Source organism: Papaver somniferum, chromosome 2, assembly GCF_003573695.1.
Source record: "Papaver somniferum cultivar HN1 chromosome 2, ASM357369v1, whole genome shotgun sequence".
Classification (NCBI taxonomy): domain Eukaryota; kingdom Viridiplantae; phylum Streptophyta; class Magnoliopsida; order Ranunculales; family Papaveraceae; genus Papaver; species Papaver somniferum.
Window position 1 is genome coordinate 122,511,561 of NC_039359.1, and position 27,860 is coordinate 122,539,420.

Genomic DNA, 27,860 nt, shown 5'->3' on the forward strand with positions numbered 1-27,860 from the left:
CGCGGAATTCTGCTGTCCGTCTCATCAGGCGTAAATTTATGTTACGCCCGCAACAAACGTAAATTTAAATTCCGCCCCACCAACATACGTAAATTTGGTTTACGCCCGTTAACAAACGCAATTTAAGTTTACGCCTGACAACAAACGGATTTTAAATTTACGCCCGACTATATTAGGATTTGGGATTTGGTCGCGACTAAATATGGTCTGGGTTTTGATCTTTGGTCCAAATTTGATCTTTACTCCGTCCCACTGTGTTAGGATCTCATCCCATAAATTTGGTTATACTCGCCCACTGTGGATGCTCTTAGAGCGACTGCAATGGTACGACTAAACTCAAAGATCAAAGACCAAAAAAAAAAGACTAAATATGAGTTTAATCTGTATTGTGACGTTATGGGGAGAAGACCAAATTTGGTCGCGCGTAAAACAATTTTACGCATGAAGACGGGCGGAAGTATTAGTTACGTTTCATTTTCGCGCGGAATTAAAATTACGTTTCAAACGGGCGTAAATATAAATCACGTCTGTTATCAAGCGTAAATATAAATTACGTTTCGTATGGGGCGGAATCTTAAATTCCGCCCGTTGATCAGACGGATTCCAAATGACCGCTCGAAGAAACGTAAAAATAAATTCCGCCCGAGTTAAACACGGTCACACAGCACGTGTGAGATCAGACGGGCGAACATCTGGTGTCCGCGTGAGGAATTGTACGGACGGACATCTTCTGTCCGCGTGATGAATTTGTCAGGCGTAAAATATTTTTACGCCTGAGACGGGCGTATCCAAAATTTCCGCCCATTATAGGTTTTCATTTAACAGACCACATCTCCACTACTAACCTACAACTGTTTCTTCTCTCTTTTCTTCTTCTTCTTCGTATTCTTATTCTTCTCTACTAACAGTACTACCAGTCTACCACTCTACATATCTATTTCTTCTTCTTCTCTTCCTATTCTTATTCTTCTCTACTAACAGTACTACTAGTCTACCACTCTACATCTCTACCAAGTCTCCACCACCAATTTTAGTCGAGTGAGACAAGATTTTTAATCAAAATCGATCAATAACTTCATTAAAAAGGTGTGAATCGTAGTTATGGCGTTCTTTTATCATCATATCTTACTTGATTGTGATAATTTATGTTTGAATTTCACAATTTTAAAAGTTAGGGTTTTGATAGAATTAAAACATTTTTTGGGGGTTTTCCAAAATCAGGGTTAAGAAGATTGATTTTTTAATGATATGAATTGGGTTTACGTTTAATTTATGTTTTGTCAATTTTTAATTTTTTAATTTGAGTTTTGTTCATATCAGTTTGGGATTTTATGATTCTTACAATAGGTTTAAAGTGGAGATGAAATTCATGGAAGAATGAACACCTTCAGTAAGCGACCCTTCTTCTTTCTTAAGAAGTTGAGGTTGCGGTTGTTTATTGGATTTTGAATGTATTCAATTTTGAATGGATGTGTAGTGGCAGTAATGTTCTTATGGTAGTATGGTTGTGGAATGCTTGTATTCTAAAGTCTGTAATGAATATGCAGTAGATTGATTTCATATGGATTCTAATGAATTTTTTTTTTAAAACTGTTAATTTGGTGTATTGGGAATTAAAAGAGATTTTTGAATCTAAGTGAAATTTTGCAAGCACAATGCTTCAGATTTGTCTATGGAGGTGATGACATAGGATCTGAAGAAGTCCTTACTGTACGTTTCAGCTCTGATTCTGGTTTCCGCTCCTTAATCACTTACATATTAGTCGCCATATGTGCTAGTATTAGTTAGTACTTTGTACTTAGTAGCATAAGAAAAATAACACCATAACAGGGCACTGATGCTTCTTTGGTTTGATAATCTTCACACGCGTCCTATGAGCTGTGCTAACTCTTTTATGTTGCTGTTACAGGCCTTGAGTCTTGAATGTTCCTCCGGTAAAATCCAATAAACTGTTAATCAAAAATCTGCTACGCAAACCCGTTTCAGAGGGGCAAAATTTTGGTGTCCGCCCGTATGGGTCAGAATTTTGGTGTCCGCCCAAAAGAGGCGGAATTTTGGTGTCCGCCCAAGAGAGGCGGAATTTTGGTGTCCGTCTGGCAACGCGCGGAATTCTGCTGTCCGTCTCATCAGGCGTAAATTTATGTTACGCCCGCAACAAACGTAAATTTAAATTCCGCCCCACCAACATACGTAAATTTGGTTTACGCCCGTTAACAAACGCAATTTAAGTTTACGCCTGACAACAAACGGATTTTAAATTTACGCCCGACTATATTAGGATTTGGGATTTGGTCGCGACTAAATATGGTCTGGGTTTTGATCTTTGGTCCAAATTTGATCTTTACTCCGTCCCACTGTGTTAGGATCTCATCCCATAAATTTGGTTATACTCGCCCACTGTGGATGCTCTTAGAGCGACTGCAATGGTACGACTAAACTCAAAGATCAAAGACCAAAAAAAAAGACTAAATATGAGTTTAATCTGTATTGTGACGTTATGGGGAGAAGACCAAATTTGGTCGCGCGTAAAACAATTTTACGCATGAAGACGGGCGGAAGTATTAGTTACGTTTCATTTCTGCGCGGAATTATAAATTACGTTTCAAACGGGACGTAAATATAAATCACGTCTGTTATCAAGCGTAAATATAAATTACGTTTCGTATGGGGCGGAATCTTAAATTCCGCCCGTTGATCAGACGGATTCCAAATGACCGCTCGAAGAAACGTAAAAATAAATTCCGCCCGAGTTAAACACGGTCACACAGCACGTGTGAGATCAGACGGGCGAACATCTGGTGTCCGCGTGAGGAATTGTACGGACGGACATCTTCTGTCCGCGTGATGAATTTGTCAGGCGTAAAATATTTTTACGCCTGAGACGGGCGTATCCAAAATTTCCGCCCATTATAGGTTTTCATTTAACAGACCACATCTCCACTACTAACCTACAACTGTTTCTTCTTCTCTCTTTTCTTCTTCTTCGTATTCTTATTCTTCTCTACTAACAGTACTACCAGTCTACCACTCTACATATTTTCTTCTTCTTTCTTCTTCCTATTCTTATTCTTCTCTACTAACAGTACTACTAGTCTACCACTCTACATCTCTACCAAGTCTCCACCACCAATTTTAGTCGAGTGAGACAAGATTTTTAATCAAAATCGATCAATAACTTCATTAAAAAGGTGTGAATCGTAGTTATGGCGTTCTTTTATCATCATATTCTTACTTGATTGTGATAATTTATGTTTGAATTTCACAATTTTAAAAGTTAGGGTTTTGATAGAATTAAAACATTTTTTGGGGGTTTTCCAAAATCAGGGTTAAGAAGATTGATTTTTTTAATGATATGAATTGGGTTTACGTTTAATTTATGTTTTGTCAATTTTTAATTTTTTAATTTGAGTTTTGTTCATATCAGTTTGGGATTTTATGATTCTTACAATAGGTTTAAAGTGGAGATGAAATTCATGGAAGAATGAACACCTTCAGTAAGCGACCCTTCTTCTTTCTTAAGAAGTTGAGGTTGCGGTTGTTTATTGGATTTTGAATGTATTCAATTTTGAATGGATGTGTAGTGGCAGTAATGTTCTTATGGTAGTATGGTTGTGGAATGCTTGTATTCTAAAGTCTGTAATGAATATGCAGTAGATTGATTTCATATGGATTCTAATGAATTTTTTTTTTAAAACTGTTAATTTGGTGTATTGGGAATTAAAAGAGATTTTTGAATCTAAGTGAAATTTTGCAAGCACAATGCTTCAGTTGTCTATGGAGGTGATGACATAGGATCTGAAGAAGTCCTTACTGTACGTTTCAGCTCTGATTCTGGTTTCCGCTCCTTAATCACTTACATATTAGTCGAATATGCTGCTATATTAGTTAGTACTTTGTACTTAGTAGCATAAGAAAAATAACACCATAACAGGGCACTGATGCTTCTTTGGTTTGATAATCTTCACACGCGTCCTATGAGCTGTGCTAACTCTTTTATGTTGCTGTTACATGCCTTGAGTCTTGAATGTTCCTCCGGTAAAATCCAATAAACTGTTAATCAAAAATCTGCTACGCAAACCCGTTTCAGAGGGGCAGAATTTTGGTGTCCGCCCAAGAGAGGCGGAATTTTGGTGTCCGCCCAAGAGAGGCGGAATTTTGGTGTCCGTCTGGCAACGCGCGGAATTCTGCTGTCCGTCTCATCAGGCGTAAATTTATGTTACGCCCGCAACAAACGTAAATTTAAATTCCGCCCCACCAACATACGTAAATTTGGTTTACGCCCGTTAACAAACGCAATTTAAGTTTACGCCTGACAACAAACGGATTTTAAATTTACGCCCGACTATATTAGGATTTGGGATTTGGTCGCGACTAAATATGGTCTGGGTTTTGATCTTTGGTCCAAATTTGATCTTTACTCCGTCCCACTGTGTTAGGATCTCATCCCATAAATTTGGTTATACTCGCCCACTGTGGATGCTCTTAGAGCGACTGCAATGGTACGACTAAACTCAAAGATCAAAGACCAAAAAAAAAGACTAAATATGAGTTTAATCTGTATTGTGACGTTATGGGGAGAAGACCAAATTTGGTCGCGCGTAAAACAATTTTACGCATGAAGACGGGCGGAAGTATTAGTTACGTTTCATTTCTGCGCGGAATTATAAATTACGTTTCAAACGGGCGTAAATATAAATCACGTCTGTTATCAAGCGTAAATATAAATTACGTTTCGTATGGGGCGGAATCTTAAATTCCGCCCGTTGATCAGACGGATTCCAAATGACCGCTCGAAGAAACGTAAAAATAAATTCCGCCCGAGTTAAACACGGTCACACAGCACGTGTGAGATCAGACGGGCGAACATCTGGTGTCCGCGTGAGGAATTGTACGGACGGACATCTTCTGTCCGCGTGATGAATTTGTCAGGCGTAAAATATTTTTACGCCTGAGACGGGCGTATCCAAAATTTCCGCCCATTATAGGTTTTCATTTAACAGACCACATCTCCACTACTAACCTACAACTGTTCTTCTCTCTTTTCTTCTTCTTCTTCGTATCTTATTCTTCTCTACTAACAGTACTACCAGTCTACCACTCTACATATCTATTTTTCTTCTTTCTTCTTCCTATTCTTATTCTTCTCTACTAACAGTACTACTAGTCTACCACTCTACATCTCTACCAAGTCTCCACCACCAATTTTAGTCGAGTGAGACAAGATTTTTAATCAAAATCGATCAATAACTTCATTAAAAAGGTGTGAATCGTAGTTATGGCGTTCTTTTATCATCATATTCTTACTTGATTGTGATAATTTATGTTTGAATTTCACAATTTTAAAAGTTAGGGTTTTGATAGAATTAAAACATTTTTTGGGGGTTTTCCAAAATCAGGGTTAAGAAGATTGATTTTTTTAATGATATGAATTGGGTTTACGTTTAATTTATGTTTTGTCAATTTTTAATTTTTTAATTTGAGTTTTGTTCATATCAGTTTGGGATTTTATGATTCTTACAATAGGTTTAAAGTGGAGATGAAATTCATGGAAGAATGAACACCTTCAGTAAGCGACCCTTCTTCTTTCTTAAGAAGTTGAGGTTGCGGTTGTTTATTGGATTTTGAATGTATTCAATTTTGAATGGATGTGTAGTGGCAGTAATGTTCTTATGGTAGTATGGTTGTGGAATGCTTGTATTCTAAAGTCTGTAATGAATATGCAGTAGATTGATTTCATATGGATTCTAATGAATTTTTTTTTTAAAACTGTTAATTTGGTGTATTGGGAATTAAAAGAGATTTTTGAATCTAAGTGAAATTTTGCAAGCACAATGCTTCAGATTTGTCTATGGAGGTGATGACATAGGATCTGAAGAAGTCCTTACTGTACGTTTCAGCTCTGATTCTGGTTTCCGCTCCTTAATCACTTACATATTAGTCGCCATATGTGCTAGTATTAGTTAGTACTTTGTACTTAGTAGCATAAGAAAAATAACACCATAACAGGGCACTGATGCTTCTTTGGTTTGATAATCTTCACACGCGTCCTATGAGCTGTGCTAACTCTTTTATGTTGCTGTTACAGGCCTTGAGTCTTGAATGTTCCTCCGGTAAAATCCAATAAACTGTTAATCAAAAATCTGCTACGCAAACCCGTTTCAGAGGGCAAATTTTGGTGTCCGCCCGTATGGGGCGGAATTTTGGTGTCCGCCCAAAGAGGCGGAATTTTGGTGTCCGCCCAAGAGAGGCGGAATTTTGGTGTCCGTCTGGCAACGCGCGGAATTCTGCTGTCCGTCTCATCAGGCGTAAATTTATGTTACGCCCGCAACAAACGTAAATTTAAATTCCGCCCCACCAACATACGTAAATTTGGTTTACGCCCGTTAACAAACGCAATTTAAGTTTACGCCTGACAACAAACGGATTTTAAATTTACGCCCGACTATATTAGGATTTGGGATTTGGTCGCGACTAAATATGGTCTGGGTTTTGATCTTTGGTCCAAATTTGATCTTTACTCCGTCCCACTGTGTTAGGATCTCATCCCATAAATTTGGTTATACTCGCCCACTGTGGATGCTCTTAGAGCGACTGCAATGGTACGACTAAACTCAAAGATCAAAGACCAAAAAAAAAGACTAATATGAGTTTAATCTGTATTGTGACGTTATGGGGAGAAGACCAAATTTGGTCGCGCGTAAAACAATTTTACGCATGAAGACGGGCGGAAGTATTAGTTACGTTTCATTTCTGCGCGGAATTATAAATTACGTTTCAAACGGGCGTAAATATAAATCACGTCTGTTATCAAGCGTAAATATAAATTACGTTTCGTATGGGGCGGAATCTTAAATTCCGCCCGTTGATCAGACGGATTCCAAATGACCGCTCGAAGAAACGTAAAAATAAATTCCGCCCGAGTTAAACACGGTCACACAGCACGTGTGAGATCAGACGGGCGAACATCTGGTGTCCGCGTGAGGAATTGTACGGACGGACATCTTCTGTCCGCGTGATGAATTTGTCAGGCGTAAAATATTTTTACGCTTGAGACGGGCGTATCCAAAATTTCCGCCCATTATAGGTTTTCATTTAACAGACCACATCTCCACTACTAACCTACAACTGTTTCTTCTTCTCTCTTTTCTTCTTCTTCTTCGTATTCTTATTCTTCTCTACTAACAGTACTACCAGTCTACCACTCTACATATCTATTTCTTCTTCTTTCTTCTTCCTATTCTTATTCTTCTCTACTAACAGTACTACTAGTCTACCACTCTACATCTCTACCAAGTCTCCACCACCAATTTTAGTCGAGTGAGACAAGATTTTTAATCAAAATCGATCAATAACTTCATTAAAAAGGTGTGAATCGTAGTTATGGCGTTCTTTTATCATCATATTCTTACTTGATTGTGATAATTTATGTTTGAATTTCACAATTTTAAAAGTTAGGGTTTTGATAGAATTAAAACATTTTTTGGGGGTTTTCCAAAATCAGGGTTAAGAAGATTGATTTTTTTAATGATATGAATTGGGTTTACGTTTAATTTATGTTTTGTCAATTTTTAATTTTTTAATTTGAGTTTTGTTCATATCAGTTTGGGATTTTATGATTCTTACAATAGGTTTAAAGTGGAGATGAAATTCATGGAAGAATGAACACCTTCAGTAAGCGACCCTTCTTCTTTCTTAAGAAGTTGAGGTTGCGGTTGTTTATTGGATTTTGAATGTATTCAATTTTGAATGGATGTGTAGTGGCAGTAATGTTCTTATGGTAGTATGGTTGTGGAATGCTTGTATTCTAAAGTCTGTAATGAATATGCAGTAGATTGATTTCATATGGATTCTAATGAATTTTTTTTTTTAAAACTGTTAATTTGGTGTATTGGGAATTAAAAGAGATTTTTGAATCTAAGTGAAATTTTGCAAGCACAATGCTTCAGATTTGTCTATGGAGGTGATGACATAGGATCTGAAGAAGTCCTTACTGTACGTTTCAGCTCTGATTCTGGTTTCCGCTCCTTAATCACTTACATATTAGTCGCCATATGTGCTAGTATTAGTTAGTACTTTGTACTTAGTAGCATAAGAAAAATAACACCATAACAGGGCACTGATGCTTCTTTGGTTTGATAATCTTCACACGCGTCCTATGAGCTGTGCTAACTCTTTTATGTTGCTGTTACAGGCCTTGAGTCTTGAATGTTCCTCTGGTAAAATCCAATAAACTGTTAATCAAAAATCTGCTACGCAAACCCGTTTCAGAGGGGCAGAATTTTGGTGTCCGCCCAAGAGAGGCGGAATTTTGGTGTCCGCCCGTATGGGGCGGAATTTTGGTGTCCGCCCAAGAGAGGCGGAATTTTGGTGTCCGTCTGGCAACGCGCGGAATTCTGCTGTCCGTCTCATCAGGCGTAAATTTATGTTACACCCGCAACAAACGTAAATTTAAATTCCGCCCCACCAACATACGTAAATTTGGTTTACGCCCGTTAACAAACGCAATTTAAGTTTACGCCTGACAACAAACGGATTTTAAATTTACGCCCGACTATATTAGGATTTGGGATTTGGTCGCGACTAAATATGGTCTGGGTTTTGATCTTTGGTCCAAATTTGATCTTTACTCCGTCCCACTGTGTTAGGATCTCATCCCATAAATTTGGTTATACTCGCCCACTGTGGATGCTCTTAGCAGAGCATAGACAATAGATTACAATCAGTATATTGCCACTTAAGCAAGAGAATTACAAGCTCTTTTAGCAGCGCATAGACAGTACATAATCAAGTTCACAACCAATGATCACTTTTACCAATGGATGCGCTGTTGTACATTGTGGCACTAAATCTTTCTGCACCTTTCACTGTGCCCAAACCATCTTTTCTCCACTGAATTGAACCGACATCTTCAATACATTTTACCATACAAGATCTCCCTGAAACAACCATTACCCATATACTTGGATCTGTCAGGAATTTCATCAAACACCTACCATACGTAGACAATTCATTAATTTACTGATGATTGTAAGCAAAATTAATAGGAACCCAGTAAAGAAAACAATCAAAATAAAAAAAAAAACCCAAATAAGGATTTTAGTTAGATACCAGTTACACCAGTGAGAATTGCAGTTCCATCACCTCCATAGAAAAAACCAAATTGAAAACTGTTGGGAACTCAGTCCCAAAAACATCAACTCCATTCCCAACCATTCTCTGTTTTTTTTTTTTTTTTTGCTTTTTCAGATTTGAGTTTCTTCAAATTAACATCAACTTCAGATTTGAGTTTCTTCAGATTTGAATCAATTCGATCGATTTAGCAAACAATTGAGAACACGATTTTTGTAATTTCGAACGAAATGAAATTAGTGATTGATGTATTTCGACAAAGACAACAGAATTTGAAGTAAAATTGGATCAAGGTTGTTGCTGAACTACAAGAATCTAGATTTTTTTTTTTTTTTGAAGAACATTGATAGAGAAAGTCGCAAAGTGTTTTGGTTAAGAAAAATAATCTTTTTATTTCTCTCTCCAGAAGCTGATACGTGGAATCCATATATTCCAACTCTCCTGCCACATCACTGATCCAACTCAGAGTGCGTGAAAGTGGCGAGTAAACAGCGATCCGCCTAGCGCGACCGAAAAAATGAACTAAAAATGAACTAAACCACACTGAAATTATTTAGAAAAATCATTCAAATCTACTAACCAACTTAAGTAATTAATTAACCAACCTATGTGAAGAGAGATAGTGAGAAATTCTGGATAAGAACCAACATTTGTTTCTGCCTAAATGCGTAATGCTGAATTGAAACTCGTTTCACTTCATCTTAAAATTACAAAAATTAGAGCATCAGGTTAAGTTTTGCAAAAACTTAATGCAGAATTGCAATTAATTTCACTTGTTGATTCGTAATCTTGAAAAATAAAATACAAAAATTAGGATAATCGATAAAAATTATATACCTGCATAACTTGGAAAACGTTAATCAAAAATTATATACATGCTAGTGTAATCATTGGAGGGATAATTTGGATATTTCCATGGTGTGACGCCGCCTCTTTTCTTTATATTAGTAAAATTATGTCAGTTGAAAGTTATTTCTTTTATAGAAGGGTCAAACACCTTCTTCTACTTGGTGTGGTACTCCTTTTTGCATATTTACCTAAGTTAACACTCTCCCAGTACTTGCAAACGCAAGTTTGCAAGATAGCCTTAGGCTAACCCCTATGGTCTTCTAATCTAGCAGTTAGATTGGCCATCCACGTCAGTTAGGACAACCTACTAAGTCCTATGGGATAGCGAATCTAGCAGCAGAACGCTGAACAGTGCAGCGTCGAACGCTGAACAGTACAACGTTCAGGTGAACGCTGAACCGATCAGCGTTTGACTTGGTCAGCTAGGTTGACAACACTGAACTATTCAGCGTCCAAGAATCGGGTTTTCTCCGGTGCAGAAGCCCCTTCTTCCTCAGTTCTTCCCATTTCATTTTCCTTCTCAAACACACCCGCAAATGGATTTCGTAGATCAGTGATTCTAGACGTTTATTTCTCAATTCCTTCTGTGGGTTTGTACTCGATCGATTTTTTGATCGTTTGAGAGTTTTTCATTCAATTCCGTCTACGAAATTGATTGAGGTAAGGATTTAAAATTTTAGGGTTTTTTTTTTCTTGATTTTTGATTATGATGAAAATTTGATGAAATTGATGATTGATAGTTGATATAATGCATGCTTTAGATGATATGTTTACGTGATTTAAATGATATGTGATTGAAATTGATTTTTAGAATTGTTAGGGTTTAAATTGATTATTTGTGATGAAAAAAAAAATGAAATTGTTGATAATTTGATTATTTGTATGATGAATTGATAATGATAATTTAGTTTGTATGGATGAAAATGAATGATAATGATAATTTAGTTTGTATGGATGAATTGATGATGATCATTTAGTTTGTATGGATGAAAATGAATGACAATGATAATGATATTTTTTTTCATGTTTGTTATTGATTGTAGTATGAGTATGGATGAAATGCTAGATCGGTTGGATATAGTTTCATCATGGAATTGTGATAGACATGTATGTCACGATGTTATGAAAGACCCTCGCAAAGTAATCTTTAGAGGTAGTTTGAATGATATTGAAGAGTATTACAAATTTATAGTGAAAGATAATCCGGTAGCAAAATGATATTGTGACAATTGTGGCTTTTCTTCTGTTTTTGAGTTTGATTTTGCCAATGGAGATAAAGCCTTAGTTGAAGCCATAGCTGAGAGATGGTGGCCAAAAATAAAGAGCTTTAATTTTCGGGAGTTTGAAATTGGCCTCATTCATTTAGATTGGTACATGTTAACGGGAATTCCCACTGGTGACCCTAGTAAACGACCAGTAGTTATGCCGCAGTTGGGTAGTGATCTAACATATCCTGCTCTAGATGATTTATATTTTTTGGATATCAAAATTATGGTGTATGGGACTCTAAGAAAAATTCATTATTCTTAGCAGTCTTCAGAGAGTACATTGAAAGTAGAAAAAACCAGGATAATACTGCGTGTGCAGTTCAATTGACACGAGCATTCTTTATGTGGTGTTTTGGTCATTTTCTTCTATTGCATTCTACTGAAAAAGTAGATAAACGTTGGATTCTGTTGTTGACGGACTTAGATAGAGTCGGGGAGTATGATTGGGGTCTAGCTTCGTTAGGTAATACCTATAAATATCTCGACGATTGGTCAACCAAGGGTACGAATTTAGCTGGCATGGATATGGTACTTGAGTATTGGTACTATTACTACTTCCGCAACATGCAACCATTGCTTTGTCAGACACCTGGAGGACATTTTGATATTTTCCCAAAGATTTCTCTCTTCAAGAAGAATAGGATTGCATCAAGGAAGAGAGGACATCAAGGAGGCCAAAAGAATACTATGAAACACTCAGTCAAAAGCGCAAGAATTCAGATTGACACTAGAACAAAGGAATCATGTATTTGGCAACCATGGGAAGATAGTGAGTATTTTGTGGGAGACCAATATACTCATGCACTAAATATCTCCAAAAAGAGAGTTCTGTTTTTTGACTTTGAAAAACGCACAAGAGTTAGTTGTTACTTAGCAGAGAGATTCCAGAGGCAGATTAAAGGTGAGATTGTTGTCCCAACAAATCCTCCAAATTTGGATCAAATTGATGACTGAGATATTATAGAGGTCACTGACTATTATGCAGTCACTGAGGATCAATATAACACTTGGTGGACGAAGAAGAGTGTTGGACCTTATACCACTGAGTCATACCATGCACAGAACGTCGATGAGATAGCATTGGGTAGCTCAGTTGTTCCTCGCCGTTTGTTTCCTAGTAATCAGCCTCCTGATATGATGTCGCAAACATATACCTATGAGACACAGAATGAGCCCCCATCACAACTTCCAGAGATAGATTTCAGTTTACCATTTTCCAATGAAGCCGGCGTAGCACGTCAATTACAAGTTCCAAGGGCTCGTTGTCCCTATAACTTTCGGGAGATGAATTTGACATTACTAAGTACATTTATATTTTCTCATTTTCATTTTAAGTTTCTTGAATATTTGACTAAATTCCTCTAATTTATATACTTGTAGGATGATTGCTTTAGTTTTATGGAACAACAATGTTCATTCGATATTGGAGCTCGTCAACTCGTATGGGACGAGACATATAAAATGGCTACAACTTCATGTTCCTCATCTGGCAGATATACATCTTCTTCAGTACCATCTATCCAATCCCAAATACGAAACAATCCAAATGAAGTTATTACATCACAAGAACTCACATTAGGTGGTTATGAATGGGCTACAGGTCAACAATTTTACATCCCTACGATCGAAGATGGAGCTACTTCATCACAATATCAACAACAAAGAAATGAATTTACTGCGTTGTTGACGGAAAGCGAGCCTAACATTGTTTATGATATTCAGCTCAGCCAACAACAATCCCATAATTTCTTTGGCCTGAATTAAATTACTTGTCGTAGTGTTTAAAGTACTTGTCGTAGTGTTTATGAAACCATATGGAGTGTTATTTGTTGTTTATGGAGTGTTATACTTGTAAGTACTATTTATTTTATGGAGTGTTTTAATTTATTTATTTTTATGGCGTACTTTTATTTATTTATTTTTATGGCGTGTTTTAAGTTTTTTTTTATGGGGTGTTATAAAAGCTTTATGTTTTCGTTGTATTAGGTACATTATGCAGGGAGCTTTGAGAAGAATTTTGTTCGGCCTTCCGGATGATGAAGATGATATTGAGACGAATGTTGTAGCAGTGGCTACACTTTTGGAGACGCAGAGGAGGCAGGGAATACGTCAACCCGTCCCGAATGAAATCAAGACCCGTCAGACGGTGCACAGAAAACGTGTAGATGCGGATGCTCGTATGATGCATCAGTAATTCAACTTCAATTGTATGTATGGGCCAAAGAAGTTCAAAGGTCGGTTTGCTTTGCCTCGTCCACTTTTTCTGAGAATTTTAGAGCAAGTTTGTGATTATGACCATGATTTTCGCCAAAAAACGGATGCTTGCGGTATTCTTGGTCATACTCCATATATGAAAATCGTTTCCGTCATGAAATATTTTTCCAAAGGCATTGCACCGGATTCCTTAGATGATTACACACAAATGGTCGATACATGCGTCAACCTACCGCTCAAGATACAAAAAGGATTTTAGCAAAAAATGAAGCTCGGGGATTTCCTGGTATGCTTGGTAGTGTCGATTGCAATAACCCGTAGTGAAATGACAAAAAGGTTGCAATAACACTTGATGTTTGCTAACCGAGATTGTAGTTGTTTTTTGCATCTTCCATTAGCATTACCATTAATTCTCACAAATTCTTCAACAACTTGTTCCCAAAAGATGTTGGTTGTTTGAGACATGTTAATTGTGTGAAAACTTCTCACCAGTCATTGTCTTCGGCAATAAAGAATGCAACCATGCTTGATTTTTAAATTGAGAATTTAGGAGAAGAAGAAGAGAGTGAAACTTCACAAATTTGGGGTGGGATTTTGAGTTCATGTGTTGAGTTTATATAGAGATATGAAGTGATCTGAGTTTGGGTTGAAAATGTAGCCGTTTGCCAAAGCGCTGAACCAAACAGCGTCCAGTGCTGAACCAAACCGCGCTTTGCATAACAGCCGCAAGATCAAAAGTGACTGTTGAATCTCAACGGCAGGAAACCGAGCGTTGTACCATTCCGCACTCAAACGCTGAAACAAACCGCGCTGAGCAATCTCATCCATCGGATCAAGATGACCGTTGCATTTTCAGCGACTCAGATTTAGTAGCCGTTTGAAACCTCAACAACTATATTTTCAGGCTTCCCTATAAATAGAGGACTACTTCTCCTTCATCCCTCACACCAAAATCAATTGATTATCTTCTTCATTGATTTTATTCTTCTTCTTCACATAATTTTGTTCATACAAAATTATGACACACTTTACTACAAAAGAAGAAGAGGCACTAATTTATGGTTGGGTTATAGCAAGCAACGATCCGATTTGTGGAAAAGATAAAAAAAAGGTGCAGTATTTTGGAGGAAGATTATTGAAGAGTACAATAAAATAAAAGGTCCCGACGGTGTCGAAAGAGATAAAAAAGACATTACAAACAAAGTGCAACACATTGAGAGCCGAAGTGAAAAGATATCTTTCACATGTTAGGGCCTACTTCCGAAACAGACCTACGGGGATGACCGAGGCGGATTATGTAAGTACCTCATTTTTTTTTAATGTTTTGTTTCTTCCATTTTGATCTCTTTCTTTCTTTCTCTAAACTTTTACTTTCATTTTTTTCCCAGTATCGTCGTGGAAAAGAGAATTATGAAGCAGAGTTTGGAAGACTTTGGAAGCACGAATCGGTTTTCCAGATCCTGAAGACCTATCAACCTGATTATAACCCTGCGGTGAATAATGATGATGAGGTCGGTACTTCCACTCAACCTACTCAACAGACTCAAGCTATTCAAGAAAATGAAGATGATAATATGGATGAAGATTTGGAAAATATGGCAAGATTTGGTAGCACTTCATCTACTCATAATTCTGAAACCTCGGACATATCAAAGAGAAGACGTTATTTCAAACAAACAAATGACGTTAGAAGTGAAGGGAGAGATCAAGCAAAGAAAAAGGGTCGTGAGGCTAAAGCATCACAGAAATCAGATGAAAAATGGATAAACTCATCCGTAATCAATCTAACTTGTAGGAGTAAGATGGTCCAAGATTTATTTGAACGGAAAATATTGGACTAAAATCAATGTTGTTCAAATAAACTTTCTTAAAAATATGATAAGATATCCCAACTCCTAAGTGGTGCAAGATTTTTCCAACGACATCAAGTAGTCTTAATTTCAAAGTCAATTTATTTTTATCTAAAAGTAGTATTGCTGGTGATATTGTATTGTCACTGTCAAAGAAAAATAAAAAGAAGATAGCCGCATTGACATTGATTGACCAAGTGCTGCGAACTTTTCCCCAGCATGCACGTATTTACAGCGAAGTAAATCAAACGGCTGTCGGACCGGCTAACCATGTAGTGAACAATAGCTAATAGGTGACATTGACATACACGACTATAATCTGAAAACACTCTCGTGGAATAATTTAAGGTGCTAGTAGTTCAAGTCCCTGCAATCGTTTTTTATGACTGACTACCGTGGACCAGAAAGTAAGGATTCTGCAACTGATGATGCATTACTTATGCATATAGACACACTATCAGCACTGTAACTTTCGCCCTCAACGGTACTCGTTGCTACGGTGAAGACGTCATGATAGAGTGCCCATAACTCACATCTTGTTTGTTTGCAGCTGACTCGGCGTCTGGATCTGAGTTAACCTCTGACTCGGGCCGAGTTAGCAGTCAGACCGTTTGTTTTGCATTTTGAGTCAGATCTGACTCGACCTTTGACTCAGACATAACCCCTGACTCGGACCCATTTGAGTCAGGTAACAAAATACCCCTGACTCACGGGACCAAACCACTGACTCACATTTTTTGAGTCAGATGAATCAGATCTGACTCAAAACAGACATATTGAGTCAGATCCAGATGAGTCAGGTGATTTCACTCAGTTCCAGATGACTCAGATCCAGACGACTCAGATGAGTCAGGAGTAAACAAACATAGTATCAGTTTCAGGCAGAGGCATGTCTCCTTCTAAATACTGCAGACTTGTTTCATGCTTGGTCTAGCCTTTGGATCATCATGCGAACATAACAACCCTAACTTCAAGACCATTTCCATCTCTTCTTTTACATATTGATTCACTAGATTTGGATCACTTGTTTGTAATATTGCACCTCTTCTCCAACAGCATAAGACCCAATCAACAAGAACTTCACCCTCCGTCCCGGCTTTACACAACTCTACTGGTCTTCTACCACAAGCAACTTCAAGTAGGAATGCACCGAATGCGAAAACATCGGAGCTTGTTGTTGCTCTTCCGGTTTTAGTCATTTCTGGTGCCATATAACCCAAAGTGCCCACCACATTGGTCGTCTGAGGATTGGTTCCGCGGTCGTACAATCTTGCTAGGCCAAAATCACCTAACCTTGCATTCATTTCACCATCTAATAGTACATTACTGGCTTTGATGTCTCTGTGGATCACAACTTGGTCCCACTCTTCATGCAGATAAATCAGTCCACTGGTCGCACCTTTAATAATTTGAAATCTTTGGTTCCAACTGAGAACCGGTGATGTTGAGGTTGAATCCGAATGGCGAAATATTAACTTATCTAGACTTCCATTTGGCATGTAGTCGTACACCAACAATAGTTATTTGTTCCGCCTGCAGTAGCCCAACAGTTGTACCAAGTTTCGGTGTCGAAGGTGACCAATGCTTATGATCTCCGATATGAATTCCCGTACGCCTTGTTTAGAGTTATGGGAGATTCTCTTGACAGCAATTTTTGTTTTCGAAGATTGTAACTCACCTTTGTAAACCATACCGAAGCCTCCAACTCCAAGAAGTTGCTTCTTTCCAAATCCCTTCGTAGATATGTATAGATCTCTATATGAGAATCTCAGCCTCCCATACTTTTGTTCCAAATCCTCCACCCCCTCCATGGACTTGTTATATCTGAATACTCCTACGACGAATATGATGCCAATGATAAATGTTAACACGAGAACTGGGATGATTATAGGCAACTCAACTCCAAAGATATTTCGTTTTCTATGGTTCGTCTTTCTTTGAGGAGATTCAGAAAGTGGAGAGAGGTCGATGGGTGGCGTTGTTCCGTTAATCCGGAAACTCCATCCCCATATGTAATGAGATGTCAGAGCAGAACTTGTAGATGATGAGAAGCCAGCGTACATGGATTCTAAGATTATAGCTGAAAGATCTTTACGGTAGGACAATAGATGTATTTCGGGCTTACGCACGGTGGTCGGAGCTACTGTAACGTTAAGTTTCTTACTCATGCCATCATATTCTATCCAAACTTGAATGAGATCCCCACTTGCGAGGCTGACCCTATATTAGAAACCCGTCATTAAGATATCCTATTAGAAACCCAAAATTTGTTTTATAACTATTAATTTAATATACTAACCTTTTACTAGAATAAGATACCGTAAAAATAGTCAAAAATCGAAAAATTAGGAAAATCCCAACAATCAGTGATTGACCGATTATCTTCGAAACTTGAAAAAAGATATTAATTTTAATTACTAATTTTATTTCTTTATTTATAATATCTGATTTTGAAAAAATATAGTATAATTTTTATTTTTGAGTGGTAATTCCAATTTTGGTTGATGATTACAATTTTCACATATAGTCCAACCTCGATAAATGAATGTTCGATAGATGAATAACCTCGCCAAATAAATAATTTTTTCCAGTCCCGATTTGGACAAAGGTGATAAATGAATAACCTTGCTTAACGCATTAATGAATAAAAAAGTTTGGATCCTTAAAGGCCCTATAGAAATATAAACGAATAATCACTGAATTATATATAAAAATAAACCAAAATACATAATCAGAAAATTTTACATAAAAATATATGTAGGAATGAACTAAAAAATTCATTTATGGTTGATTGTCTTTTTCTTTCACCCAAATCAAAATGCACCGTATCCTTAATTTTATGCAATGCTTGCACAATTTCTGGAATATTTTGCTTGTGTTGTAGCAAGTAATTTTTTAATGTGACCATCGCTTGAAAAGCATCTTTAGATGACACATTTGGTACGAAGCTACTATCATCTGGTTCAAGATCATTCTCATTATTCATTACTGACTCAATAATTTCTTCGTTTGTTGGAGATTCCATAACTGCATCATTTTCGTTAGGATAGTTCAAAAGATGTTCGACGTCTATCACATTTCTATAACGTAAATTAGAAATGACACCAGTTAATTCAAAAGAAAATGAATGTTAATTGATAATTGATAAGAATTTTGACCAATATTTCCTAGGTATACTTGTACATTTTCTCCTATACAATGTAACTTCTTAATTAAGAAAATATTATCTAAATGAATAAATATTCGTTTATCGATAAATAAATAACCCCGCGAAACGAATATTTTTTCTTGGTTCCGAGTGCATTCATTTATCGAGGTTCGACTGTAATTCCAATTTTTAGTGATAATTCAGATTGTTTCTAATTTTAATGATAATTACAATTTTCACATGTGTTTTTTGCCAAAATCATAATTATCACCCGACCTCATATCACTGAAAATTACATTTTTCACTGGAAATATGGGTGAAAAATGATTTTTTCCAAGAAATATTTCGAGTGAAAACACAGATTTTCAGTTCTATATGAAAACACAGATTTTTTCACTGATTCTTTTTCAACTGCATAACAAGAGTGAAAGCACAAAGTTTCATTTAAACAATGATTTCTTTATTAAAAAATGAAAGGTATATATTTTCACCAGCAACATAGGTGGAACGGTGGATACGTTACACAACCATATCAATCCAAAGATGAGTTAGCTTCCATATATATATCTCGTTTGCTTCCATATGTAAATCAAGATCGTATTCACCTCACAAAACCGAACTGTTGATCTTCTTTTTTAACTTCAATTGGTAATAGATTTAAACCAAGATGTTCTCTAGTGCTAATATATTATACCCAAACACTATGTTTAAATTAATGGCAAGTGACACTCATCAAACCGTCTACAACTCCAAGATGTCTCAGACACTTGTTCCTCATGGCATAAACATGGCTACATGTACTGTTCTTTTTGTTTTGACCGGACGTAATCGACGGATACTTTCTTTTCTTTCTTCTTTTTACGAGATCTAGAACTATTAGCTTTTTGTTTGGGGTTTAACAATCTTATCTACAACCGAAATACCATCATGTCGATCTCGATTCTCTTGATATAACCGTCTTCTTGAACGTCCAACCCTTGGATATTACAGTTTTGTTGATTAGAGAGACGATTTTTTCATAGATTTTCTAGGTTCTTCTATACGGACCCGGAGAAAGAAAGATGACTTCTTGAACTGGATTTGATGATTTTTACTCAGTGGAGGAAACCTTAAGATAGAGACAGAGAGTGAAAATTTACTCAGTACGGAGGAGACTTTGAGATAGAAAGAGAGTGACTCTCGGAGAGAAAAAGTGAAACGTGAAATTTTAGATCGACCGGAAATTGTGGAAATTAATTTTACCTTGTTAAAAGAATATGTTGACCGATTAAAATGTAATTATTTATTTTTTAATAATACGTAATCATAAAGGTTAATTTAGTCATGTATAAAATGTGAGAATTCAAATTTAATCTAAAACTACTAATCTTAACCGTAGATTTAGTACTTTGGGCTACACATGTAGACAATCTTAATGATGAGTTTCTGAAAGAGAGAAAGATCATATTTGGGTTCCTCAGAAATTTCTATTTTTATTTTTGGTCGTGTGAATTATGATCAGCATCATTGCCTTGGACAGTGACTTAGAAATGTCAAAGCGGTACACCTGAACTAGTAATGACTGACCATGGCTCATGGCATATATACATGGTGAGAAAGAAAGCAAAATCAAGGGTGCGTTGATTTCAATCGTATACATCTTACTAATATAAAGAAAAGAGGTATTTTGGTTGGTCACAAAAGGACAAAATAGCTTGGTGTAACCTTGATATTACTAATATGACGTTAAATACCAACCACCACTATACATATGTATTGAAGGTTAAAAAGGTACATTAAATTAATACTTACATAGACAACCTTATATATTCACATATTCACATGAATGTCATTGTTCTAAAAATACATCAATTTTTTAAAAACTTGATATCTTTCGAAATACACATCGGATTTTTGTAAAATTAACATATTTGGAAAGTTCTTTGAAACAAGCCTGTTATAGGGGCATCATGGTTTATTAGAGGGGAGGCAGTGTGATAGTAATGTCCTTCTAGTTGGTTAGGGGATGTCCTATAGGGGGTGTAAATTGACTAGATTACCCTCCCAATTTTTTAACCTAAATCAAAGCTAAATTGAAAATTTGTTTTCTTTCTTCTTCTCTTCTCCTCCTCCTATCAACCGTAACCTCCATTAAAACTCAAAATTTCATCGTCTTCGATTAATCGACGATTCGAAAATTAATCAAGTGTAGTGTAATGACTTATATGAGGTATGTTTTAAAATCCAGTTACAATTTGGTTTATTTTGTTCGATTTAAGTTTAATTTCTATCAAATTCTCTTCACTCTCATGAGCATGGCCCCCCCTGAAACGGTCTTTTTTGTCTTTGATCGCTTGTTGTACCTATGTATTCCACCACCAAGCGTCTTTCGGGTCGCGTTTTTCTCCTCCTCTTGATACTCCTAGCACTTTCACCGCTATTTGTTGAACACGACTAGCGGTTTCTTTCCATATGTGTTCCGCCGCACATAGCACACCATCAGAAAGCACCTTTTCTCTGAAGGCACGCGTGGTATCCTCCTTGAGATTCCACCATTTAGTTCCTGGTGCGTTAGTACCTTCTCTGTTGGAAACACGTCTTGATAAAGAAGTCAGTCACTAGGAGTTTATGTTGGACGACTAACAGATTCTCCCAGCAGGACTTCGCAATCGGAGGACTCTTGCCTATCTTCCCTCATTGCGAGGATATAGTCGATCTTGTCCACACGTTGTCCGCACTCATAGGTAACTGTTGCAATACTACTGATTCTTGACAACACGACTCTCCATCAAAAGAAAATCAACCTGTATAACTAAAGAAACACAATTACTGAAGAAGAGACAAAAATGGCCCATTCCATCCATAATCAGCTCTAGTTTGTAGAGAAAGATCGTCCAAGATTTTTGAAACTATGATAAGATATCCTAGTGGTACAAGATATTTCTAACGACATCAAGTAGTCTTAATCTCAAAGTTGATTTATTTCTAGCCAAAAGTAGTATTTTTTTCTTTTCTTTTTTTGACAGTAAAAGGGAAAATTTAATTAAAAACAATAGACGTCACCAAAGTAGTGACATCTAAAGAGGCAATATACAAAAAATTTGGCTAACTGTTGCTATTGCCAACAACAGCATCCCAATTACAAATAAGAGTACTAAGAGAAAAACCATCAAATAGTTTGGTAGTAGATGCCCAATTAAACATAGTGCATTTAACAAAAATGATTAGTTGCTCCCAGTTTCTTCTTCTCCTTGCCATACAATCTCCCGTTTATCTCGTTCCAAATTGTCCACCAGATAGCAAAGGGAAGTATGCCCCAAATTTTCTTAACCATGACCATACTCTTCTTATTAGGCCATTCCCAAAGGGTAGCCGTTACGGAATCAACAAAAGCCCAATTGATACCAAAACTAGTGAAAAAATAGTTCCACAACCTAGCCGTCTCTTTGCAGTGTAAGAACAAATGCATATTAGTTTCCTGGTTTATATTGCAGAATAAGAAAATGCTATTATTAGTTCTACCAGCTTGTTGTATAAAGTCAAGAGTAGGTGCACCATTGAAACACAAAGTCCAGACCAAAAATGAGACCTTTAGAGGGACTTTGTTGTTTCATAGCTGCTTATAAGGGCAAGAAAGAAACCCATCCACGTCTAATGAAGTAAAACAGTGCAACAGTGAACTCACCTCCTGCTGCATCCCAGATTCTCTCATCATCTTCATTTACATCTCCCAAAATGGAAGTAGGATCGCCAAGAAGTTGAATCAATCTAACAGCATCTCCCAACTCATGTTCTTTCAAGTTTCTTGGAAAACCAAAATCCCAAGCAGTTGAAGAATAAATAATGGAAGCATCACAATGTATTTCAAATGGTTTGTCAAAATTCGGCATAGAAAGAACAGGAGCACTACACAGTTTTTCTTTGAGTAAATTGAAGCTTTTATCTGCTTCTTCAGTCCACACAAAGGTTTCACACTTTAAACAATCCGTAAGACCAGCTGCAATAGTGCTGAAATTCTTGACAAATCTCCTATAAAAATAAGCTAAGCCATGAAAGCTTCGCACTTCACGAATAGAAGTAGGAGTTGGCCAATCAGCAATGGCTTTAACCTTTGAATTATCAACAGAAATACCAATACTTGAAACCACATATCCCAAAAATGTCACTTTATTTGTAAGGAAGGTGCACTTTTTAAGGTTCACATATAAAACATTCTCTTATAGTGAAGAAAATACCTGAGATAAATGTTCAAGATATTCTTCCTCATTGCGACTGTAGATCGAAATATCATCAAAGTATACGATGACAATTTTTCCCAAAAAAGGCTGCAACACTTGATTCATAAGACGCATAAACGTGGTAGGAGCATTAGATAAACCAAATGGCATTACAAGCCATTCATATAATCCTTCACGAGTTTTAAATGCAGTCTTCCATTCATCACCTACATGAATGCGTATTTGATTGTAGCATCTTTTTTCCTTGAGAGCTTATACAATCTTTTGAAAGAAAACTGTAGAGGCTGGTCACCAACGCATTTGTCCTTCCAAAACATTACTTTATTACCACTCTTAATTTGAAATTTAGAGTTAAAGAATATGGTCTTTAGACTTTAGGATCCCCAACCATAAGCTATGACCAACAGACTTAGTACAAGATTTAGGTAAAAAAACATCAAAATTACCTCCAAATTTTTGATGTACCAACTTCCTCCACAAAGCATTCTTCTCTATCCCATATCTCCAAATCCATTTTCAATGCAAAGATTTATTAACAAGCTTCAGCTTCAGCCAAAAGTGGTATTGCTAGTGATATTGTATTGTCATTGTCAAAGAAAAATAAAAAGAAGATGGCCACATTAACTTTTTTTTTTGGCCACATTAACATTGACTGACCAAATAAGGAATAGAGTAGTTCCAAAAAACTCATAATATACATTACTGCGAACTTTTACCCATCCTGCAAATCAAATGGCGGACGGACCGGCCAACCATGTACTGACAACAATTTTTTTTTTCTTTTTTTTTTTTGGTACATACACGAATATAATTTGAAAACACTAGTCTAAGTATATATCTTAGGAGGCGGACTTTAAGTTGCTAGTAGTTCAAGTCCCTGCACTTGTTTTTTTTATCACTGACTATCGTGGACTAGAAAGGAAGGATTCTGCAACTGATGATGCATTACTTATGCATACAGACACACTATCAGGAGATTCAGGACTGTAACATTCGACCTCAACAGTACTCATTGTCATCATGGAGACGTCATGATAAAGTGCCCACAACACAGTTTCAGGTAGAGGCAAGTCTCCTTCCAAATACTGCAGAACTTGTCTCATGCTTGGTCTAGCCTTTGGATCATTATGCGAATATAACAATCCTAACTTCAATACCATTTCCATCTCTTCTTTTACATATTCATTAACTAAATTTGGATCACTCGTTTGTAATATTGCACCTCTTCTCCAACAACATAAGACCAATCGACAAGAACTTCACCCTCTGTCTCTGATTTATGCAACTCTACTGGTCTTCTACCACAAGAAACTTCAAGTAAGAGTGCACCGAATGCGAAAACATCCGAGCTAGTTGTTGCTCTTCCGGTTTTAGTCATTTCGGGGCCATATAACCCAATGTGCCAACCACATTGGTCGTCTGAGGATTGGTTCCGCGATTATACAATCTTGCGAGACCGAAATCACCTAACCTTGCATTCATTTGACCATATAATAGTACATTACTCTCTTTGATGTCTTTGTGAATCAAAACTTGTTCCCACTCTTCATGCAGATAAATTAGTCCACAAGCTACACCTTTGATGATTTGAAATCTTCGGTTCCAACTGAGTACTGGCGACGTTGAGGTTGAATCTGAATGGCGAAATATTAACTTGTCTAGACTTCCATTTGGTATGAAATCGTACAACAGCAACAGTTCTTTGTTCCGCCTGCAATAGCCCAACAGTTGTACCAAATTTCGGTGTCGAAGGTGACCAATGCTAATGATTTCCGATATGAATTCCCGTACGCCTTGTTTTGAATTATGGGAGATTCTTTTGACAACCATTTTTGTCTTCAAAGCTCGTAACTCTCCTTTGTAAACCATACCGAAGCCTCCAATTCCAAGAAGTTTCTTCTTTCTAAATCCCTTTGTAGCTATAAATAAATCTCTATATGAGAATTTCAGCCTCCCATAATTTTGTTCCAAGTTCTCCACCCCATCTGTGGACTTGCTATATCTGAATAGTACTCCTACGACAACAATGATGCCAAGGATAAATGTTAACACGAGAATTGGGATCATTATAGGCAACTCAACTCCAAAGATATTTTATTTGTAGGAAATACCAAATGGTCCTAAGAATAATATATTAGAGTTAGTTTGGGCCAGTTGACTGGGTCAACTGTCTGTTTGGTCCTTCTTAAAAATATAAATTGTTATTTGGTCCAAAAAATTATGTTTGGTCTTAGGATGGACAATACCCACGCGGATGACGTCATCAATGATGTCACAATCCTTTGATAGTGGTAAAAATACCATTTTTTTTCTCTTTTTTTCTCTCTCTTAATAAAAATAAATAAATAAAAACTTAAAACTTAAATATCTTTTGAACCATATGTCCAAAAATGATAAATTTTACATATTCGGAAAGCCCTCGACGATAGCTTTCCAACGAGTACCATTCTCTCTATGTTCCAGAGCTTTTAATTTTTGTCTTATTTTTTAGCTATAAAATGAATTATTATACGAGTTCATTCTACAAAATGAACTACTTTAATGAACTATTATACAAGTTCATTCTACAAAATCAACTACTTTAATGAACTATCATGCTAATTAGATCATTTCAAAAAGTGAACTCTTTGGATTAAATAACATACGAGTTCATTCTACAAAATGAACTACCTTACGACTTCATTCTACAAAATGAACTGGTATAATGAACTATTTTTACGAGTTCATTTTACAATATGAATACCTATCACGGGTTCATTCTACAATATGAACTACCGTTTACGAGTTCATTTTATAAAATGAACTACCATAATGAACAACTATTACGAGTTCATTCTACAATATGAACTACCATTCTTAGTTACTATTACGAGTTCATTTTACAACATGAATATCAATCCTACTATATGAACAACTATTATGAGTTCATTCGAAATTAAGAACATCTATCATGAGTTCATTCTTCAACTACCATTGCGACTTCATTCTTCAAATTGAACAACTACTATGAGTTTATTCTACAAAATAAATTGCTAGTGTATATGAGCTCATTCTACGAAATGAACTGCTAGAACTAAAATGAACTACCATGTTATAAAATAGTGTTCATTCTCGAATATGAACTACTATCATACTGAAAAAAATTAAAAGCTCTGAAACATATCGACAATGGTACTCGTTGGAAAGCTATCGTCGAGGGATTTCCGAATATATAAACTTTATTAATTTTTGACTTATATTTTGAGAGATATTTAATTTTTAAACTTTTATCTATTAAGGTTAAGAGGAGAGAGAAATTAGTAGAGAAAATAAAGAAGAGAGAGAAAACCACGAAAAATGATTTAGGGGGAGGAAAGAAAATAAGAGAGAAAAAAGGTACTTTAGATATTTTAATATTTTTAAATAATTATGGACCAAATGGAAAAGATGATTTTTGAAAGGATCAAATAGACATAGGACCACTAAAAAGGATTAAATCATATTTTTCCCGTTTTGTTTCCGATCATCTGTATTTCGTTGAGGTGATTCAAGAAGTGGAGAGAGGTCAATGGGTGGTGCTGTTCCGTTAATCCGGAAACTCCACCCCATATGTAATGAGATGTCAGAGCAGAACCTATAGACGCCGAGAAGCCAGCGTACATCGAGTCTAAGATTATAGCCGAAAGATCTTTACCGTAGGACAATAAAGGAGTTTCTGGTTTAGGCTCGGTGATCGGAGCTAGTGTAACGTTCAATTTCTTACTCATGCCATCATATTCAATCCAAACTTGAATGAGATCCCCACTAGTAAGGCTAATATTACGGTACGTGCCGTTGCTACCGATGTAGTACTTCGGAGGTTCCGACTTCTCTGATCTTAAGTTGTTGACATTGATTCCTATATGCTGACCTTCTATGATATCACACTCTTTAGTATATACGGTGTCTAGTTCAACTGCGAGGACATGGTTCGTAGACTGTCCGACATTTGATGAGTTAAACAAGCCTAGATATCCGTTTTCTTTTGTTCCCGGTAATTCTGCCTGAGGTGCAAGAACAAAAGAAATCCCTTCACCAGCTGCACCTGAATCCGGCGCCTTTGGATCTTCCCGCAATATAGAGAAGATGAATGAAGTGGAGAAGGAAAAAACAGTGCCGTTAAAACTACTGTTCTTTTGTTCTATATTTTTAAGATGCAGGGGACGTGAATAAAAAGCATGGCCTATTTCATGCGAACCGCTGAAGTTGTTGGTTAACCTCAATAGTCCATTAGGTGTTATGTTTGCTATGCCATTACCAAATCTCAAATTAGAAGTTGCACTTTTAAAGCCATTGTAGACAAAACCACCATCAATTTGTACTACTTCTTCTGACTGTGGACACATAAATCACGAAGGCATCCACATGTCCACAAACAATGTTCGCATCCATAAATGAAAGACGTTATACACAATATGACGGTTATAAATAGCATAAACACGATGACTCATCGACTTAGAGTCTTCGGACTCGTCATTGTCTAGTCGAGATTAATTTAGATCAATCATCCCTCAGGGTTACGAAGTGTGACTGATCCAGATATAAGTAATAAAATGTAAATACGATGCTGAAATGTAAATAACACAGAGATTTACGTGGTTCAACGCTAAGTCCTACATCCACGGGGTGTTGAGTTTCACTATGTATTGAAGGGTTACATATGAAGTCGAATGACTTTAAGTGAAATACGATAATGGAGGAAATGGAAATCATACTTACTATTCCTATTTCTCTCTCCTAGTTCTCTCTTCCCTCTTCCAGATTGGTTCCCCCCTTTCTCTCTCAGAGGAGGAGGATATTTATAGGAAAAATATGCGGGGTCTCTTGTCAGAGACCGTTGAAATCTTATCTTCTTATTCTCTGTGCCAATCCCACTGGTGTCTTCGTTCCGAACCGATGCCCCCAGCGACTGTTGTTGATACCGCTGGATCGATGCCTTCTCTTCCTTAGATATCTTGACACGTGCCCTATGGTTAGGGAATTTAGTGTTAGTATTTTTAACCCCTACCGTCGATCTTTGAGTTATCCTCGAGATTGGTTAAAGTAACGTTTAGGGCATCTTTCCCTATTTCTCGGTGGTTCGTAGTTTCAGTGCCCCTTGGTATAGTGGTCTGCATGCCTTCCACGTGTAGATTTTTGGACACGTGTCGAGAGATGGATTATGTGC

The 27,860-nt window shown here is 36.7% G+C and overlaps 1 long non-coding RNA gene and 2 pseudogenes across 1 annotated transcript; all 3 read right to left on the minus strand.

The window, feature by feature from the left end:
- Positions 1–8,711: 8,711 nt before the first annotated feature.
- LOC113353885 lies at positions 8,712–9,506 on the minus strand. The gene is made up of 2 exons (XR_003361589.1): positions 9,109–9,506; positions 8,712–8,989 (listed from the first exon to the last, which is right to left on the minus strand). It is a non-coding gene; the product is annotated as an uncharacterized LOC113353885 (long non-coding RNA).
- A 6,653-nt stretch (positions 9,507–16,159) lies between these two features.
- On the minus strand, positions 16,160–23,189 carry LOC113351868 (annotated as a pseudogene).
- Positions 23,190–23,577: 388 nt separating this feature from the next.
- Positions 23,578–27,039, minus strand: LOC113351869 (annotated as a pseudogene).
- Between the last annotated feature and the right edge of the window lie 821 nt (positions 27,040–27,860).